We start from the raw sequence: 19,757 nt of genomic DNA on the forward strand, positions 1-19,757 counted from the left end.
AAGTCCTCAGCACGTCGTTTTATTTAATTACAACCAATGAAATCAGACATGTGAAACATTGTTTACCACAAAGTTCATTTATTTTAATTGAAGAGTTGTTATCCTGTGCTCCGTGTTTGTTTGAGCTCCCGTGCGCGTGCCTGATCTCCCGTACACGTCAGTCAAACGCGCTTCAGCTCCCGTGCGCGTGCCTGATCTCCCGTACACGTCAGTCAAACGCGCTTCAGCTCCGTGTGTGTGTGTCTCTGGCTGTCTGCTGGACTCCGATGTCAAATATTTCCGTTGTCTTCTAACCTAAAACAACGAAATGAACACATTTTCCCAGACAAGGATTAGCTTAAACCAGGACTATGCCTAAGTTTAATCATGAAATATAACTAGTTTTAACAAACATGCCTTACTAAAAACATTACTTGTGTGCATTATGATGTTAAACAAAGGGCACTGATGTATTTTAAGATTTCCCTGTCTGGGAAACCTACCCGATATGTTTAAAATGTCTTGCAAAATATCTGTTGCAAACATTTAAAAGATAAGGGAGAGAATTCTGTGCTAAAACTAGGAAGCATGCACAACTCACTTTTACCTAGTATTTCATGCGTATGGCATTATTGTTGCTGTTACAGTTCACTCAAAGTAAAGGTGGGTAAATGTGGACATACAGTACTGTGCAAAAGTCTTAGGCCAGCATGCTACCATTAGATTAGTTGTTTTTGCAATTGTGTAGTGATCATATATAATTATTTCTCAGTGTCTTTATTAGAATACATTTTATGTGTAAATGCAAATCGATATGAATATGAATACTCCCAGTATGATTTCGGCTGGTGTAGCAGGATTGTTTTAGAGGGGTTTTGGCCTTTTGTAGCTGGTCAGGCTGGAAGACCAGCTGACCCACCAGCATATACCAGCTTGGCTAAGTTGGTTGGCTGTCTTAGCTGGTTTAGGCTGGTCCTCCAACCTGGCAAAACTGGTACGTCAGCTGGTCTTCTACCCTGACCAGCTACAAAATGAACATACACATCTCAGAGAGAGCAAAGGTCACACAGAGTATAAAAATAGTTTACTATGACATAAAATAATGTAAGTTGTCTTATACATTGATTTTTGATATTATTGTAGGTGTTTGTGTTAAAGGCATCTTGAAGTATACTATGTAGAGTATATCATATTATATGTATCCAAAGCATCAAACATTATTTTTGTTTTAAAAAAAAGACTATTAATTGCTATTTATGTTTATGTGCTATTAACATTTACAATGTACATTCTTATTTACAACATTATAATTTACATACAATATATACACAAAAATAATTTTGAGATGTTTGGTATTCACAAAGACTCACTATAATTCATTGTTAGTTGCAAGTGTGAAACTGAGCTGCTGAAATTCGCCCTGTGTAACTGTAGCATCCTCCTATTTCCCATCTCCCAAACTGCCTCCCCTTCGAAGAAACAGATAACGAATCTACAAACAAAAATAATCCGTAATAAACATGGGTAAAACGTCAGCAGTGACTAGTAATGTTGCAGGTGATATGGCACATACCATCTTTTGAAAGTCAGCTTGGCTTGCTCATTGTCTGCTGCATTTTTCCAACCACTGCTGTGGTGTTGTCCTGGATTTGGTCTACTTTCAGAATGATTCTCCACTCCAGGATTTCTTTCAAGAATGAGTTTTGAAACATTAATAACATTACTAACTGCACCATTAAAATAAATGAACAATAAGTCTGTCTGGAAGAAAATGCCTATCAATATCAATAATTTAAGATAAAAAATAACAAAATACTGTACCTTGATTCATTATTGGAAGAAATTGACTGATGTGCTGCATTTGTGATAAAAAACAATTAATTAGATTTAAAAATTGATTATGTAAGTATTGTAGTAACTGTTGTAAAATGTTGAATGCTCTATCATTTGTAAGTCACTCAAGGCATATGCTAAATTAATAAATATAAATCAAGTAATCATCATTATACTACAAATACTGTACACTGAGATTAAGTATATTGTTTCTTAATTCCACACAAGTATAACAATTTAAATGGCTAATAGCATTAAAATGTACTCACAATAAGGTGCCTCAGGCAACATCAAAACATCTTTTTGCTTTTTCTTACTGGTTGCTCCTCATCTATAAAAGAAGGATAATATGAAAGTAAATCATAGTGCCCTAATAGTTTCACCTGGCTTCTCAGCTGAAAAACTACTAATTGCTGTTAATAATGATTCATTTTCTTCACTTTCAAACTGGAAATCTTATCCTCAGGTCTAGAAACAACAAGACAAAAAAGTAGTATTTGATATTATTAAGAAACTTACACAACGAATCCCACTGTTTAAAATCATGTAACAATGAATGCAGTGACAATGATATCACCTTCAATAATGATTTCACTTTCAGATAATTTACTGTCCTACTGAACTGTGAATAAATGTGCATTTAAAGAAAATAATAGACGACATGCATTTTTTTTATCATTACAACTCTTGGTCAATATACATTACTGTGCAAAAGTCTTGGGAAACCATCACCAGCTTTGTTGTTTTAGCAAAGTTTTAATGTCCATCCATATTTATTTTTCACTCTTTTTATTAAGATACAAACAGAAAATACAGGTAAAATGTACACAAAATTAAAAACAAAACCATTTTCAGAACTAAATGTCTTCTTCAGACATCAGTCAGTATTTAGTGTGAACTCTCTAGGCACTAAACACATCTTGAGCTTTTTTGAGGAGACTAAAGTCCTGAAGTCATTCGATTAGAATTAGAAATTAGGATTTAATTTAATTTAGGTTTAAGAGATCCTGCAGTTGCCTGCTATTGCTCAAGTGGAAGGAGTTTACCCTAAACACTTGACACTTCAGCTTATACGTTTATATTGTTTTTAATACTACATACACATTTCCTGTATTTTCTGGTTGTGTTCTAATAAGGAGACTGATAAGTGGTTGTATATGATCACTATACAGTTGCAGGGATAACGGGTCTAGTGATGGCATGGTGGCCTAGGACTTTTGCACAGTACCTCACATAAACATTGTATATTTGGCTTGCCAGTATTTGTTAAGGTTAAAAAGAAGTTTGGTATTACTTTGCATACTTTACCTGTGTGAGAAAATAGGCTACTCTGACTGCATATTGTCCACAGCTGTTTGTCCAGAATGGCACATTATTTATTTTGGTCTCAATACCCTTCAGATAGAAACAAGCATGTTTGATTATTTTTTATATGTAGCTGACCTTCATGTTATAATTTGTATAGTTTGTAAGAACAAAATCTTACCACATTCTTTCACTATAACCACAAGGATGGTGCTACCTCAGCACTTATTTTGTTCTGTAAAATGGAGCAAAACAGCACAGGAAACCTGTAAGTAAAGTCCATATAAATCTGTAAGTTCAGTTTTCAGTACACAAAGACAATGTACACAGTTAGCCATCTCAAACCTTAGGCTGAAATTGTTTTCCAATGTTTTTCCCCTTTTCCTGGAAACATGTACGTTGTTTAATCTTAGTTTTTCTCCAACCAGTATCAATATTACAGAATAAGATAAGCTGATCTGCTGAACTTACCTTTTTGGAGGACATGTTTAGATGTTTAAAGGCTGAGAAAACAAAATAAAGAAAGTTAATATATATACACATCAAAATATATTAAATGTTAAAATGTTACCCAGATGTACCCCCAACCCTTCCAGAGCTTTTATGTATTATTATCAGAGATTTGATTCAATTTAAGATTTTTATTCAATGGGCTTTGTTCCCGGCTGCACTGCTTCCTGGGCTTCGGCCAGCTGTTTGTTTCCTGTCTGCCATTGTTGGGCGGACGGATTGATCCAGGTGTGTCTGATTATTGTTGTTGTGACTACTGAGGTCAGGCACACCTGGATTAATCAGTTTGTCCAATAATGGCAGACAGGAAACAAGGAGCTGGCTGAAGTTCAGGAAGTGGTGCAGCTATGGGCATAAAGCCTATTGCTACCATTAAAAATGTTTAACCATATTCCACCAAATAAAGGTTTAAAAATAAAGTCTAAATGATATATTTATAGGCTACATACATTCTGGCTGGTCCATTATGCTGCACACTTATTAAAATAATTAAACCACATCTACAAACTTATTTTGGTGATTTAGCCCACAAGTTACTTAAACTGGCATGTCCATTGTTTTTACAATGAATTAAAAGGCTTTTTTTACTGCGTTTGCCACAGTATTCAATCCTACACGTTATTTTACTACAGTACAGTAGGCGGCGGTATACTGTAGTGTGCAGTTCGTGTCCGCATCGTCATACGCTGGAAGACTGCAGGAACAGAAACCCCTGGAAAGGTAAGTTAGGAGTTTTAATTTAAACCTTAAAATGTGGGAAGAATCAATTCGGACAGAATCTCGCGCACGCTCACACTTGTAGGCCGTTTCTCAAACGGAAGGCTGCATCCTCCGAAGGTCGAATATGCAGGCAGCATACGTCATCAAGCCTGGTTTATTTCAGTTAAATGAACATTAAATTCGCAAGTCATAAGCATATTACAACAATTTACGATTAACTGAGAATAATAGTTAACTTTATAATTGTGAATATTCTTAAATATGACAGTCTTGATGACGTAAAAGTTATACAGCCAAATGCTACCTCCAGTGGTTAGCCTTCGGATTGAGGCGCAGCAACTTATTAATACTGAATCAAAGTAAGCGAGTAACTTAAATATGGCTACAAACCTCGAATGAGTTATCAAACTGCGCTCTTGAACCAATAATACTGTAAGTTATATGGCAACGATGATAACGAAATCTTACCCTGTGACGAAAACTTGACGAAATTACTAACTTATCTAACAATTAACTACAAAATAAACGGGAGGTGTATAAAAAATGACGAGATTTAAAGGTCGTTTTTGCTTATTACCTCCACCGAGACCGTGGTGTCAGTTGAAGTTTGACGTGTGAGGGCTCGTGCCAGATAATTCAAATGTTCTCGCACGCAGTCAGGAGGCTTGTTTGACTTAATGCGGCGCCGCAAGAACCGACAGTCGGATGACGTCAAAGTACCGCGAGAATGATTCAAGAAATCATATTTCGTCTCGCTCTCGCGATACTTTGATTACTTTGACGTCATCCGGCTGTCGCAGGCCACCATATTGAGATGTGAGTCAAAATATATACTTTTATAACCATATATGACATTTCAATGTTGTGACATTTAAGTTCCCTTTCAGTCGGTCACTACGACGTCACGTCGTGACCGACGAATTGGGAACTCGCTTAGAGAGACCAATCTGCTTCGTATACTACTAAAACGCCAATGAACTTGGCATTGAGATATTTGCATAATGCTGGCGCCGCTCCGCCAGGTGCGTATATAAGGCGCACGTGCAAATAGGGAAATCAGCTTTTTCGCTTCGAAAGCCGGCTTTATCTGACTGAGAAGCTACTATCTGCTCTTCTGGGAACGGTTGCTGAAGTTGATTGACAAGCAGTACTAACACAGCGGACGCTCGCAGTATTCCACTGCTCTGCATATTTTTTGTTTTGAGTTTAGTGTGTGCGTTGCCTTTCCCTGTGCGCATCATCAGCTGAGCACCTAAAGAGTGATTTCCCTAAAAGAGTGATACGTGAGAGCTCTGTGTCTTTTTAAAGACAGCCACTCTCTCGTATATTCGGAGATCGGCGTCCTTTTCAGGATTGCTTTTCGTCCGTGCGATCTTGGATGTGAGAGGTATAAGGGTTCCAGTTACGGTCACGAGCGCTGTCTTCATGCTTGGGCATCAAGCACTCTGAGGCTGCGCTCGTGGAGAGTTTTTGTTCTCTCTGTGAGAGCATAACCCTCTTGGATTGCGGAGACGACTGACGTTTCTACGGGAATGCTGTCCGCGTCTTTGCAGTGCTGACACCGCCATGGTGCGACTGTCAAGCGCTCGCATGACGCTCTTCGCATCACTACGCTGAGGAGGACGGAGGATGCGTCCTCCACCTACCGACCTTTCATCCTCAGCCGGTTGAGGTTCCGGTGGAGACGGCAGAGTCGTGTTCTACGATGTCTGCCCAATCCATTGGACCTCCTTCTGGTCCCGTTCACTTCTGCAGCATCAGAGGGGTGCCCAATTTCCTCCGAAGTGGAGTCGTTCCGGAGATGGCGGCCGTGCCCGCTCGAGCGGCGGTAACGGTAGAGTTGGAGAGGTTAACCCCTCTCCGCCCGAACCGTACCGCCCACGTGATTGGTATTTCGGAGCTGCTCGGGCCTCTCGGTCCTCTGTTCCTGTGCCTTTCTTCCCGACGGCACGAAGAGCTGACGTGGTTTGCGGCCATCCGGCCGTTCAGCTTCAGCTTTCACCCCTCACCTCCCTCACCAATGGAGCCGCTAAGGGCAGGGACCCTTCAGTGGAGCGGGGGGTTGCGATGCAGCTGCGTTCCTGGAGGGACCACCCAACCCTTCCCTCCCGTGTTTGTAGACAGTCGTCCGGTTACGGGCGCTGTCCGTCAGGCATGCGGAGAGGCGGCTTCAGCCCTGCACGCAATAACGTTGCTACGGGTTCACCAAGGATTTACGAGGGAGGCCGCGACCTTCAGTCGTGCGATGTTCACGACAGTGGTTCAAGATCGCCACCTTTGGCTGTGTCTGGCTGACGGACGCAGGCGAGAACAACTTCTTGAATGCTCCTGTCTCACAGACCGGCCTCTTTGGCGAGGCCGTGGAGTCGTATAGCTCCGCTGCGCAGACTGAGGCGATCTCTGAGGTCATGCCCGGCGAAGGAGAGCTGCCCTTGGTAAAAACCACCACGCCGGCTCCTCAGTCTGCCTCTCGCCGTCGGCGTCCTGCGGCGACCACCTCCATTCCCCTCCTCGGACCCCATCTCGGCAGCGCGGGGGAACCGGTCGTCAGCAGCTCGCCCCGCCCGCTTAGCCGCTTCCCGTGAAATCGGGAGTTTAAGTGGCCAGTAAGCGGGCGACCTGGATTGGCAGAGGATCACTCTTCAGGAGACGGTAATTCGCTCCTTTCCCCGATAGAGGGTCGGGTGGAAAATTCTTGGTTTGCATATGTTCCACCGGCTGTTTAGCCGGTACCCACTAACCACACACAGAGTGCATTCCTCTTCCCTCTCCAGGTCTCCAGAGGATCGAGAGAGCCGTGAGCGGGCACACACCAGCTCACCCTACCTCTCCTCTATCGCCAGCGGGTGTTCTGAGGAGTCCGAGCCCTCCACTCAGGAGACCGGACCACCAGCAACCCCTTCGGAGTCTGCGTCCTCAGCTGAGGAGACCGGACGACCGTTTCCCTCAGCGGGCTCAGGTCAGTGTCACACACACACATACTGTAGATGCTTATGCTGTCACGGCAGACGCACCGGCAGTCCCGCCTGTCCCGCCTCGCTGCCCCGCCGCGGGTACACCGGTAGTGTCGTTAATTCTCCTCGTACGGTGCCTGGGTGCTTGGCTTCAGTTCCCAGCCCGTTTCGTTGGGTTTTACGCACGATCCGCCTCGGTTACGAAATACAATTACCGGCACAACCCCAAAATTCTCGGGCTTTCGTTTCACTATAGTGAAAGTGTCCGATGCACATGTACTGCGTGCATAAGTCAATGTCCTGCTGGCGAAGGATTATCGAGCCGGTCCCTCTTACCGAGATGATGATATGATGATAGGGTTTTCCAGCCTTTATCTCATAGTACCCAAAATACGCGGTGGGTTACGATCGATTTGATTTACGCCCGGCTCTACAGAGGTGGTCTTTTTTTGGATGATAACGCAGAGGCTCGTATTTCAATATTCAGATCGGTTGCAGCCTTAGACCTGTAAGACGTGTACTTTTGTGTCCATCTCCCCTCGCCTTAGACCGTTTTTTCGCTCTGCGTCGTGGGGTGGGCATATTAATATTAAGTACACCATTCGAGCTGTCTCTCTCTCTCCGTGTCTCCATGAAAGGGCTAGTCACGGCATTAAAATATCAGAGAGAGAGCGTTGTTCGCATTCTGCTTTTATTTACGTTGACTTATAATAGCCCGTTCTTGGCAGACGTGCGCGAACACAGAGAGTTAATGCTTCGGCATCTCGCTCGTTTAAGTCATCAGGTCGACTGGGAAAGGGCAACTTTGCCCCGTGCAGAGGATCCTTTTTCTCAGTATGGAATTAGACTCGATCAACTAATTGGCGTGTTTTACAAGAGCGCGCAACTAGTCAGTTCTGACTTGCCTCGGTTTAATTCGAGGGAAGTACGCGGTCCCTCTGATACAATTTCAGAAGCTCCTGGACATATGACAGCATGCTGCAGCCGTGACACTGCTCGAGCTGCGCCATATGAGACCGCTTCAGCGTTGGCTTTACGATCGAGTCTCGAGGAGAGCGTGGCGCACCGGCATACATTGTGTAAACACTACACCTGCGTGTCATTTAAATTTCCCCGTAGTAGACCCAGCATTTCTGATAGCAAGATATGCCTCTGAGGGGTCTCCTGGCATTCTGTAGCATGTGATGCCCTAAGCACGGGATGTTCAGCCACGTATGACGGGCCTGCAGTCTGGGGTGTGCATAGCACCCCAACTGCCGCGAGCGGTGCGCTGTATATCTGGGACTTGTACGCTCCGCTATGGAGATGCGAGGGAAGGATGTATTTGTCGACACCGATAACTTTGCGACTGTTGCGTTATTTACCGTTAAGGCGGTTTTGCGCTCTCGTCACCTGTCGCATCTCGCTCGTCATCTCCTCCTTTGGAGTCAGAAGCATCTGAGGTCCCTTCGTGCCATTTACATCCCGGGATCGCTCAATACAGCGGTACGCGCTTCCGAGCTGCGCCCCCGGCGAATGGCGACTCCACCCCCAGACGGTCCAGCTAATTTGGAAGAAGTTCGGTTGTGCGTAGATAGATCTGTTTGCGTCGCCGGACGATACCCACTGTCGCCTATTTTATTCACTAACCGAGGGCAGCCTCGGCGTGGATGCGTTGGCACACAGCTGGCCGCGGGGGGTGCGTAAATACGCATTCCTTCCAGTGAGCTTTATTGCGCAGACACTGTGCAAAGTCAGGCAGGACGAGGAGAGCCTTTTATTAATCGTCCGTACTGGACGACCAAGAATTGGTTTTCATAGTTAATGCTCCTCGCGACAGCCCTCCCTGGCGGATTCCCCTGAGGAAGGGCTTTCTTTCTTAAGAAGGGGCACATTTGGCACTCGCGCCCCGACCTGTCCATGTATGGTCGTTGAGCGCGCGCAAGGTTTAGGTGATTTATCGCAAGCGGTATCTAACACCATCGACGCGGTTCGAGCACCGTCCACAGGACGGGCTTACGCGCTTAATGAAACCTTTTCGTCACCCGGTGCTCTTTGCAACGCGAGGACCCAGAGAATGCCTTTAACATTATGCTTTTATATCTTTAACATGGGTTAGATGGTAGGCTGTCCCTCCGCCATTCTTGGCCTGAGCTGTCGACACGACAGATCTCGTCACAGTTATATTTGTTGGTGCGTCCTAGAATGTGAATAAAGGCCAATCCTTGACGCACATGACTGGCCACAGATGTCACACACAAACTGGGTAGATGTTGTTCTAGGTTTTCTAGATGTTAAGGCTTTGTCCTTTCTGCGTCTTCGTTTGTCTACTGCAGTATCAATGCGGCTGCGCTCAAAGAAGTGTATGGCAGTTTGGCACTGTGCTCGCCATGATGCCCTGTCTGCAGCGATCTCCTCAAAGTCATTTGGGTCCATGTTGCAGCGTTTCAAATTGGCTTTGAGGCCGTCCTTGTAGCGTTTTAATTGCCCTCCTTGAGTGCGAATGCCGCTCTGGAGTTGTCCATAGAATGCCTGTTTCGGCAGGCGTGAATCTGCCATGCGCACAACATGTCCAGACCAGCGAAACTGCGCAGCAAGCAGGAAGGCCTCAATACCAGTGATGCCACAGGTCTGGAGAACCTCAGTATTTGAGACCTTGTCTTGCCATTTAACATGTGCAATACGACGGAGACAACGCATATGGAACTGATCAAGTTTGGCGATCTGGTGGCGATAAATAGTCCAGGACTCAGATCCATACAACAGCACTGTGAGGATGGCTGCCCTGTAAACTGCCACCTTTGTGTCCAGCCGGATGCCGTGCTCATCCCATACTCTCTTGGACAGTCGACCGAAGGCGAAGCTAGCTCTTGCGATGCGGGCACTGATGTCGGAGTCCGCTGTCGTATCAGCTGCAAGAATACTCCCGAGGTAGCAGAATTTGTCAACGGCTGTCAGCACTGTTTCACCTGCGGTAATTACTGGTGGATTGGAATTTGACATGTTCACAGCTTGAAGCATGACTTCTGTCTTCTTTAGACTGATTGTCAGCCCAAACCTAGAGGCTGCAGTTCTAAAACAATCAAATAGGGACTGAGCTTCGGTAAGGGTGTGCGCCATCAGTGCGCAGTCATCTGCATATAGAAGGTCACGCAGAATTGCTGAATGTGTCTTTGTACGAGCCTGAAGCCTGCGTAGATTGAAGACGCTGCCATCTGTACGGAACTGAATTGGAATACCCATGTCACAATCCTTAAAAGCCACAGACAGCATCATGGAAAAAAAGATGCTGAATAACAGTGGAGCAAGCACACAGCCCTGTTTGGTGCCAGTGGAGATGCCAAAAGTGCAAGACAGTTTTCCATCATCCAGAACCTGACCAAGCATGCCATCATGGAATGAACGAACGATATTGATGAATTTCTCTGGGCATCCAATCTTATGCAGAATATGCCAGAGCCCGGTGCGGGGAACTGAGTCGAAGGCTTTCGTGAGGTCAATAAAGATCATGTAGAGATCACGGTGTTGTTCTCTGCACTTCTCCTGAATCTGCCTAGCAGTGAACACCATGTCCATAGTACTGCGGCCTGCACGAAATCCACACTGACCTTCCGGGATGATGTCGCTGTCATCAATGTGTTGTTGGAGGTGGTTCAGCAGAACTCTTGCCAAGACTTTGCCTGCAATAGAGAGCAATGAGATGCCACGATGATTGTCACAGCAGGCTCTGTCTCCCTTGCGCTTGTAGATGTGAACAATCAATGCGTCTTTGAAGTCTTGAGGCACAGCTTCCTCGCTCCATATTTTACAGAATAATGCATTGAGTGCGGTGAGAACAGAGAGTCCGCCTCCCTTCAGCACCTCACTTGGGATGACATCAGAACCTGGGGCTTTACCAGAGGGCATCTGCTTAATGGCACGTGCGATTTCTTCTTGAGATGGGATGTCGTCCAGCTCTGAGGCCAGTGGCCGCTGCACTATGTCACCAAGCACAGATTCATCAAAAACAGCAGGCTGGTTCAAAACCAATTGAAAATGGTCGACCCAGCGTCTGAGAATCTCAGCCTTGTCTGTAAGTAGGGTTCCGTCAATAGCACGCACAGGTGTAGAACCAGCTCTCAAGGGCCCATGGACAGCCTGAAGACCGTGATAGAATGTCTTCATGTCGTGTCGGTCTGCAGCAGACTGTAATTCCTCAGCTTTGGACTGCCACCATCTATTCTTCATTTCACGCAGGCAAGTTTGTGCTGTATTTCTTGCCCGAGTATATGCTGACTTCTTTACAGTGCTAGGTTTATCATTGACCCATGCCAAGTGAGCTGTGGGCTCAATAGGGCTTGCGCTTTGACATCCTGCTCGTCAAACCAGTCCTTATGTTGGTATGTGGTGAAGCCAAGGACTTCGGCAGCTGTGTTGTATGTGAAATCCCTGATTTTGGACCATGTCTCCTCAGCATTAATGGCAACTTCATTGTCCAAGGTGCTGAGCCTGTCTGAAAGAGTCTGGCAAAAGTGAATGTGGCAGGAGTCAACACGAAGCTTAGAGACATCCAGTCGCTTCCGCCTTTTGGCTTTATGTCGGCAAGATCGAGCTAGGTCCAGAGACATCACGCTGCGCAGCAGCCGGTGGTCAGACCAACAGCTTGTGCCTCGCATGGCTCGGGTTAAATGGACCTCCCTGAGATGTTTCTGCCGGGTGATGATGTAATCCAACACATGCCAGTGCTTTGACCGAGGATGTTGCCAAGTGGTCTTGTACTTGTTTGCCTGCTGGTAGAAGGAGTTTGTGATCGCCAGCTCATGTTGCGCACATATCTCCAGCAGCAGTGTGCCGTTTGTGTTCTCGTTTCCCACTGAATGTTGCCCCAAGACTTTTGGCCATGCAATGACATCACGTCCCACACGCACATTCCAAGAGGCTAAACGCAGTTTAGTCTTTATTTTTTGTACTTTTTGTCTACCGCAGGATTGGATACTCAGCTGGCCGCGGTGAACCAGCAGAGTGAGTGGAACGAGCGATGTTTAAGGAACCTTTTCTATCCCCTTCTTCCGTGGAAGAGAGCAGCGCTATCCCTGAAAAGGGCTGCTCTGTCACCTGGGCAGGATACGGATGGTGCTGTCGTTCCAGTCAGCATCAGGCGACCATCACACCCAGGCCACCTACATGCAGGTTCGTGACTAAGTGCTCCCAGTGGTATCCTCCACCTGCACCCGTCGCCACTTGCCCATCGCTGCAGGACTTGGCATCTGTGACATACCATCACGATGAGTGGATTATAGTGAGAAAAGCTTGTGTGACCGATCCCACTCTCTCTTCCAACAGTGACCATTGCCAACAGGCTCAGAACCTGAGACGTGAAGGCTGGTGGCTGCTGGCGCAGCAAGCTGGCCGGAGTGATCCCAAAACTGGAACCCATCCGCCCTCCAGAGTGGCTTGTGACTACTCAGCTGCGGTGCTGTCTTCGCCATTGTCGTGACGTGCCGAGTAATAGCCAGAAGACACCATCCCTCCGCCATTAAAGTTGATATCGCTGCTATTTCTGCTCATCACTCACTTATCTACGGCAGATCAGTTGGCCAGCATGATTTAATTATTACATTTTAAGAGGCGCTCGTAGGCTAAACCCCTCGCGCCCTCCCTCTTTACTCCTGAGACCTGTCCATGGTGCTGAAGCCTTCTGGTCTCATATTTTAGCCTTTACAGTCTGCGAGTCTGAAGTTTTTTATCAATGAAAACTCTGACCCTGCTAGCATTAACCTCCATGAAGAGAGTAGGGGATTTACATGCATTCTCTGTTGACGATTCATGCTTTTAGTTTGGTCCTGCTGTCTCACTGAAGACCCAGACCAGGCTACGTGCCCAAAGTTCCCACCACTCCCTTCAGAGATAAGGTGGTGAGCTTGCAAGCGTTGCCTTTGGAGCAGGCAAACCCAACCGAGGCTTTGTTGTGCCCCGTACGCGCACTGCGATTCTACGTGGTCCGCACGCAAAGCTTCAGGACCTCAGACCAGCTCTTTGTTTGTTATGGTGGCCAGCAGAAAGGGAAAGCTGTCACTAAGCAGAGGATGTCTCATTGGATAGTTGATACTATCGCCCTGGTTTATAATTTGCAGGGCATTTCTTGCCCTTAATTTGAGAGCGCACTCCACTCGGAGTGTTGCCTCATCTTGGGCTTTAGCTCGTGGTTCCTCGCTAACAGACATCTGTAGAGCTGCTGGTTGGGCGACACCTAATACGTTCATTGGATTTTACAATGTGCGTATCGAGCCTGTATCCTCTCGTGTTCTTTTCCTCACCAGGGAGGGCACGGAGAGCAGACTCGCAAGTCGGCTTGCAGCCTCCGACTGAGGCTCCAAATTGAGTTTTCAATATGGAAGGCTAACAGAGCAAAAATGCGTAATGGTTTGATTTGCTCTCTCCACTGCCTTGACAGCCTTTGTTGCGGAGCATTGGCTGTCAGCCTTTCACTAGCTGTATTCTTACGAACCTACGTGTTTGGCTTGGGCCCCACATTGCGTCCCAACGGGTTCCTTTGTAAGTATTATTCCGTGGGGTTAATCCTACTAGCCCACGTTTCCCTTAGCAGAGCACTGCTTTGCTTACACAGCCACGGCTGTCATTTTACCTCAACTACGGTTGACTTTCGCCCACCAATTGCCCTTAACGGGGCGGTGGCTTCCGCAGCGTCCCTATACCGCTCAGATAGGGCGCTTCCCAGTCGCTGGCACTACTGTGGGTTAAAGGAACATCTAGTGCCCGGCCTTCTGCCTTTAAACCTAATTCTCCTTATCCTTAAGTGGAACCGGAGGGCTTTACGCAGACACTGGAAGAGGTCAGCCCTCAGTGGCGTTTTGGTAGGGATTCCCAATTCGTCGGTCACGACGTGACGTCGTAGTGACCGACTGAAAGGGAACGTCTCGGTTACGGATGTAACCCTCGTTCCCTGAAGGAGGGAACGGAGACGTCACGTCTCGTCGCCACAGGTGCTGCCACCTGCTGTTTAGGCCGGTCACCTTCCGGCTTTCTCAGCGAACAGAAGCCGATTTCCCTATTTGCACGCGCGCCCCACATACGCACCTGGCGGGGCGGCGCCAGCATTATGCAAATATCTCAATGCCAAGTTCATTGGCGCTTTAGTAGTATACGAAGCAGATTGGTCTCTCTAAGCGAGTTCCCAATTCGTCGGTCACGACGTGACGTCTCCGTTCCCTCCTTCAGGGAACGAGGGTTACATCCGTAACCGAGACGTTTTCCTGGCTAAAATAATAGAATTTGGTCATATTTGTTAATAAGATTATTAATAAGTTATATTTGTATATTTAACTTGTATAGCAAATTATATTTGTTGGAACAAATAAGGATATTGTTAATAACAAGCTGAGATGGTGAGTTTTCTGGCTATGGTTTTAAAGGATGTTTAAGAAGGGGAAAGAAAGAATAGTTACTTTGGTTAATTTCGTTTACATACATAGTTCATGGGGAAATTGTTCAGAGAAAGCATTCAAACACAACCTAACATCTGATGCTTTTTACTGTCTCATGCTTTTCTGTGTTCCAGGGTCTGATGTCACGATATGGCGCTTTTCCAATGTAGGGTACAACTTGGCTCGGTACGATGCAGCTCAGCTCCCTTTCGTTGCTTTTCCAGTACAGTTTAGTATCGCTTCAGAGTGGGTGAGATTATAGGCAGGGGTGCACATAACTGGTGCGTATGTGCAAATAGAAACAATTCTAGCGTACCAGCGTTGCTGGAATTTTGTAACATAGTTAGCTAATTTACTTCGACAAAAGGGATTTCTTCGGGCATCAGTGGTAAGATATTTAGTGTGTTGTTAGCAGTGATCCGCATCTCAATGCTTCAGACAGCTTGCTAGTACAAGTCTACATTTATATGAGTTAGGCTAGTAGTTATTTATAAAGATTACATAAGTAAAAAGCTATAACTAAAAGGCTTATTTTATGTACATCATTGTCTACCATGTTTAAACAAAATAGATATGGCGAAGAGAGTAGTCAGGAGAAAAGTGATGATGTCAGCATGTAGGATGTCTGTGCTATGAATAGTGTGAGTACCAAGTAACATCTCCAGGTGCTACTTTGAGAACCAGGACAAAAAAAGTTATGTGCACCCCTGATTATAGGCTTATTGTTACAGTTGCGTCCCCTCTACTGCCGTAACATCATCGTAAATGCGATACACACACACACACACACACACAACAAGGAGCAACAGAGCATATTAATGGAATGCAGCCACAAAATCAAAATTGACACCCACAAGTAGATTTTCCACTACCTCTCTCACATGACAGGTTCTGTACAAACACCCGTGTCATCAGTATGTGCACTCCGCTGACAGAACATTTATGCCTATACTTTTGGTGCGTTTTGGATGCGGAGCCATGCGCAAAGTTACAAAAATGCCATGCAGACATGGGTGCAGTGGTGTGCTCTGCATTTTTGTAACTTTGCACATGGCTTCGCATCCGAAACCCATTACCCCTCCCTCAAAAGTCAGCTGTGCTGAACTGGGTCATACTATGCAATGGAAAAGCATCAAAAGTGTCCTACTTCCTGGCTTGAAGGATTTAGGTAAGCAAATTTATCTGACACACCAAAACCTAAAAGTTTTTTAAAAAACGTTTTAATTCTTTCTTGCAGTGTAAACACGGCATTTTGATCTTAACATTTATTCACATTTAATGAGATATGGAGATTTTTATCTTTTACAGATGAAGACATATATTTGAGTGAGACGTTTTTATGTCCATACACTGCGGGCCACCATACATGAAAGTCACCATCATGTTTCTACAGTAGCCCTAAATGGACAAACTGTTCTACAGAGCGTGTTTCGTCCATATGTTGTTATCAATCTATATCATTTAAAATATTTATATCATTATAGCAAACATACATGTAGACCGCCGGTAGGCAGTATCCACGCGTGTAACCACAGAAGCAGCTTGGCCAGTTTAACTCACAAACGAAGAAACCGCCGATTGTTGTGTATGTTTTGAGAAGACCAGCAGCAGTGGGGGCCGATGACACAACATGTATGTAGCCTGTCATGTGTGTGGTTCCTTTTTTCAAAATATGTGTTCAGCGCTTTGAGAGATCCTGTGTGCATCACATGTCTTGTCAAAATAAGTGCCTGTTGTAGATGCGTTTAAAGAGTTTAGGATAAAAGAGACGCTCGCGTTTGCCAGATACTCGCATAATCTCATGTGTAATCAAAGTTTACTGTTAAGGGAGTGTCTTGTGTGAACGTAAGCGTCTCTTTTATCATAAACGGTTTTGACGCATGTGCAGCAACCACTTATTTTGACAAAACACGTGATGCACACAGGATCTCTCGACACGCATGACACATATTTTGGAAGAGGGGACCACACACATGATATTCCGAACACTTATTTTGAATTAGCGCCCCTCGGATGAGGAGTCACGAGCGCCACTGACCAGCATTATTCGAAGTAAATCAACAGTGACCAATAACAGCGAGTTAAGTCATTCCTCAACTTGGCCTATTTTTGTTCTCACCGTCGCAAATAGAAATTGCTATGACGCAGTTTTTTTTACCTGATGGGAGGGGTTCTAGTGGACCAATAACAGTGCTTGTGGTCCGCGTAGAACTGACACGCTGTTAAAAATCAGGCTACGCTCAGGCTATGGATAACCTACGGTGTAGACCTTACGCACGACTATAACATGGGCTTCAGATGATGACATTTTTGTCCTGTGGCAGCTACCATAGAATTTCATTGTGTTTCAAAATTGAGGTTGATTTCTATTCACAATTTCACCGCTAGATGCCACAACAAAATATAATACACCTGTAACAGATATAACTTTTGAATTGAAATATGGTTTAGCAAATGCTGAAATTAACATGAACTAAGATTAATAAATATTGTAGAAGTATTGTTTATTGTTAGTTCATTGTGGCAAATGCTAACAAATACAAGCTTATTGTAAAGTGTTATCTTTGCAATTTAATACTAAACTTAAAAATTTGTAATTTCAGAGGGGTTGAAGGTTAAAATGTTTTGAGCTCATTTGTTAACAGTTTGTTAATAGAAAAAAAGGAAAATTATGAAATTACAAAGTACACCTTATTTTGCAGTTTAACCAACACTTTGACAGTTTAAATGATGGGTGTAGAATGTGAGATATTGTTCAAGTTTACATGAGGATGTATGTCTTACCTGTATCTTTTTTATTGTTCTTTTCCAGCAGTTTCAGCGTTGGACTTGTGTTCCGCGTGTTTGGCCTCTTTAGCACTTGCTGTTTGAAAGTCATTCCTTGCAACAGATTGAGTGACTGTCATTTCTGTTTGCATTGTTTTGCTTGCATTTGAATCCTTTGCAATAATAAAAGTTTTACATTTGAGCTGTAGTTGTAGATTCAAGTTTGTTTTTCCTATATAGCCTAATGTATTTGTATAGATTTTTGCTGTGTGACAATTATTTATCATGCAGTGCTTCATATATGAGAAAGACAACGCTTGAAGAACCACACAACACCGTATCATATTAATCAAAATAAACAAGTACTTGCACTTCATTTATATTTAATCGGGTGATATGTAACTTCACAATGGTGGATTCTTTAACTATTACATGAATATGTGCATTGTGATTTCGATTTATTGACGATAGTTATGTCTTAGGAATAGTATGGAAAATCATTTACTAAAAAAGACATGGTGCCAGATCTTTATTCACGTTAAATGTAAAATTATTGTACAATTGTAAGCGACTTTAATGGGATCTATGTAATAAAATCAGTAAATGGTCTATATAAAGGCCATGTTTTTACCATACTAAGTAGTTTAAACATAAAGAAAAAATATTATTAATATTAGATACTATAAACTTCGGTTTTCATTAGTAAAGCCATAGCAAAAACATCATTTTTACTTTGATGTCTGCATGAAAGGGTAACTCTTAAGTGTAACTCCCTGCCTTATGGTTAAATGTGTATAATGGGTTTATATTTAAAGCTTTGAATGGTTTACGTCCCCGGAAGGTCCGCCAGCGAACGTTATTTAGCGGACCATATGCGGACGTTCCCGGAAGGTCCGCCAGCGAACGTTATTTAGCGGACCATATGCGGACGTTCCCGCAAGGTCCGCCAGCGAACGTTATTAAGCGGACCATATGCGGACGTTCCCGCAAGGTCCGCCAGCAAAAGTTTTTTAGCGGACCATATGCGGACGTCCCCGGAAGGTCCGCCAGCGAACGTTACAATGCGGACCAATTGCGGACCTAAGAGGACGTTCGCAAAGTCCGGGGGACGTCCCCTGTTTGCTGGGTAGAGATACTACACAAAAAACTAGCCTAGTTAATGGTATAATCCAAACACAACACATTTGAACAATCCTAGCACAGTTTGCTATAAATGCACAAACCTTAATCAACTCCGCTGCCCGAGTAAGTTAATCTTTACAACAAATGAATTTTTATATTACCTTAGGCTTCTAGTGATGTGCTGAAGAAATGCGCGCAGCACTGATGAAAAAAAATCGTCCCGTTTTACCGCTCTCTGTGCTTGTCCATGTAATCTGGCTTTTCATTGGATCCCGCGATGCATTTCAAACATCAACCAATTGGCGCATTTAATAGTTTATTTTTCCGAACGTCATTCGCTTGCATACATAAGTGTTCACTGTTTTTTTTTAAGTAACACACTACGCAGTGCAGCAGCTAGAATGCCGAAACGAAAATTGTATTGCTTTCACAGTTGCCAAGGAGAAGAAAGAAAGATTCCTCATCGTACTCGGACCAGGTGGAAAAAAAGGTAAACTTTTTTTGTGTTCCACAATGGTTCTCACCAATGAGGGTCGGCAGATATTAAAAAATACGTATACTATTATTTTATATTCATTTCGTTTTTTCATTACTATTTCCCTGATAGCACACATACATCTTGAAGAAGTCTATTTGATGTCTGCGTTTACATCTGCAAGATGTATTATTTAGATTGTTTGCTCATCTGCAATACGTCTCTGAGACGTTTCCTAAAAGATGTCATATAGACATATTGAAGACGTCTGCAAGACATTTTTGATTTAGAATGTATGTAAAGCAGCTCTTTCTAAGACCTTTATAAGATGTTTTTACACACCAGATGTATTCCAGATCTCCAGATCTTTACCAGACATCTTGCAGACGTACCTGTGCTATCTGGGTTGTAACACACGTACTGTAAATACAGTGTGGTTCTTAAAGGCAGTTTACATTAGCTGTTTTGTAAAATATGCAAATAATTAATATGTGCAATATTTTATTTCATAATAAAATTGTGGCTGTGTTGTTGCATTGTTGTTTATGGTCAGGTAATATCAGGAATTGGATACATATGTGCCGAAAACGCCAGATATGCTCAATTCATTTTAATCAAGAGGGTTTTTTAAATTCGCGGAATGTTCGTGGATCTCGCGAGATGTAATATCTAAATGCTTTGATTAATAAG

The 19,757-nt window shown here is 44.2% G+C and overlaps 2 long non-coding RNA genes across 11 annotated transcripts in view; one reads left to right on the top strand and one right to left on the bottom strand.

Annotated features, from left to right (window-relative positions):
- Positions 1-19,757, top strand: part of LOC129414396 (uncharacterized) — a 58,341-nt gene that overhangs the window by 22,382 nt on the left and 16,202 nt on the right. The window lies entirely within an intron of this gene.
- On the bottom strand, positions 127-17,615 carry LOC129445911 (uncharacterized). Of its 10 annotated transcripts, none has more exons than XR_012370862.1 (10): positions 17,489-17,615; positions 3,589-3,620; positions 3,463-3,501; positions 3,299-3,352; positions 3,121-3,207; positions 2,082-2,143; positions 1,801-1,834; positions 1,553-1,666; positions 1,350-1,471; positions 127-294 (listed from the first exon to the last, which is right to left on the bottom strand). It is a non-coding gene; the product is annotated as an uncharacterized lncRNA (long non-coding RNA). The 10 variants fall into 10 exon arrangements; XR_012370859.1 differs by having other exon boundaries at positions 3,299-3,383; XR_012370864.1 differs by lacking the exon at positions 3,463-3,501.

This window comes from Misgurnus anguillicaudatus, chromosome 8 (genome assembly GCF_027580225.2).
Source record: "Misgurnus anguillicaudatus chromosome 8, ASM2758022v2, whole genome shotgun sequence".
Classification (NCBI taxonomy): domain Eukaryota; kingdom Metazoa; phylum Chordata; class Actinopteri; order Cypriniformes; family Cobitidae; genus Misgurnus; species Misgurnus anguillicaudatus.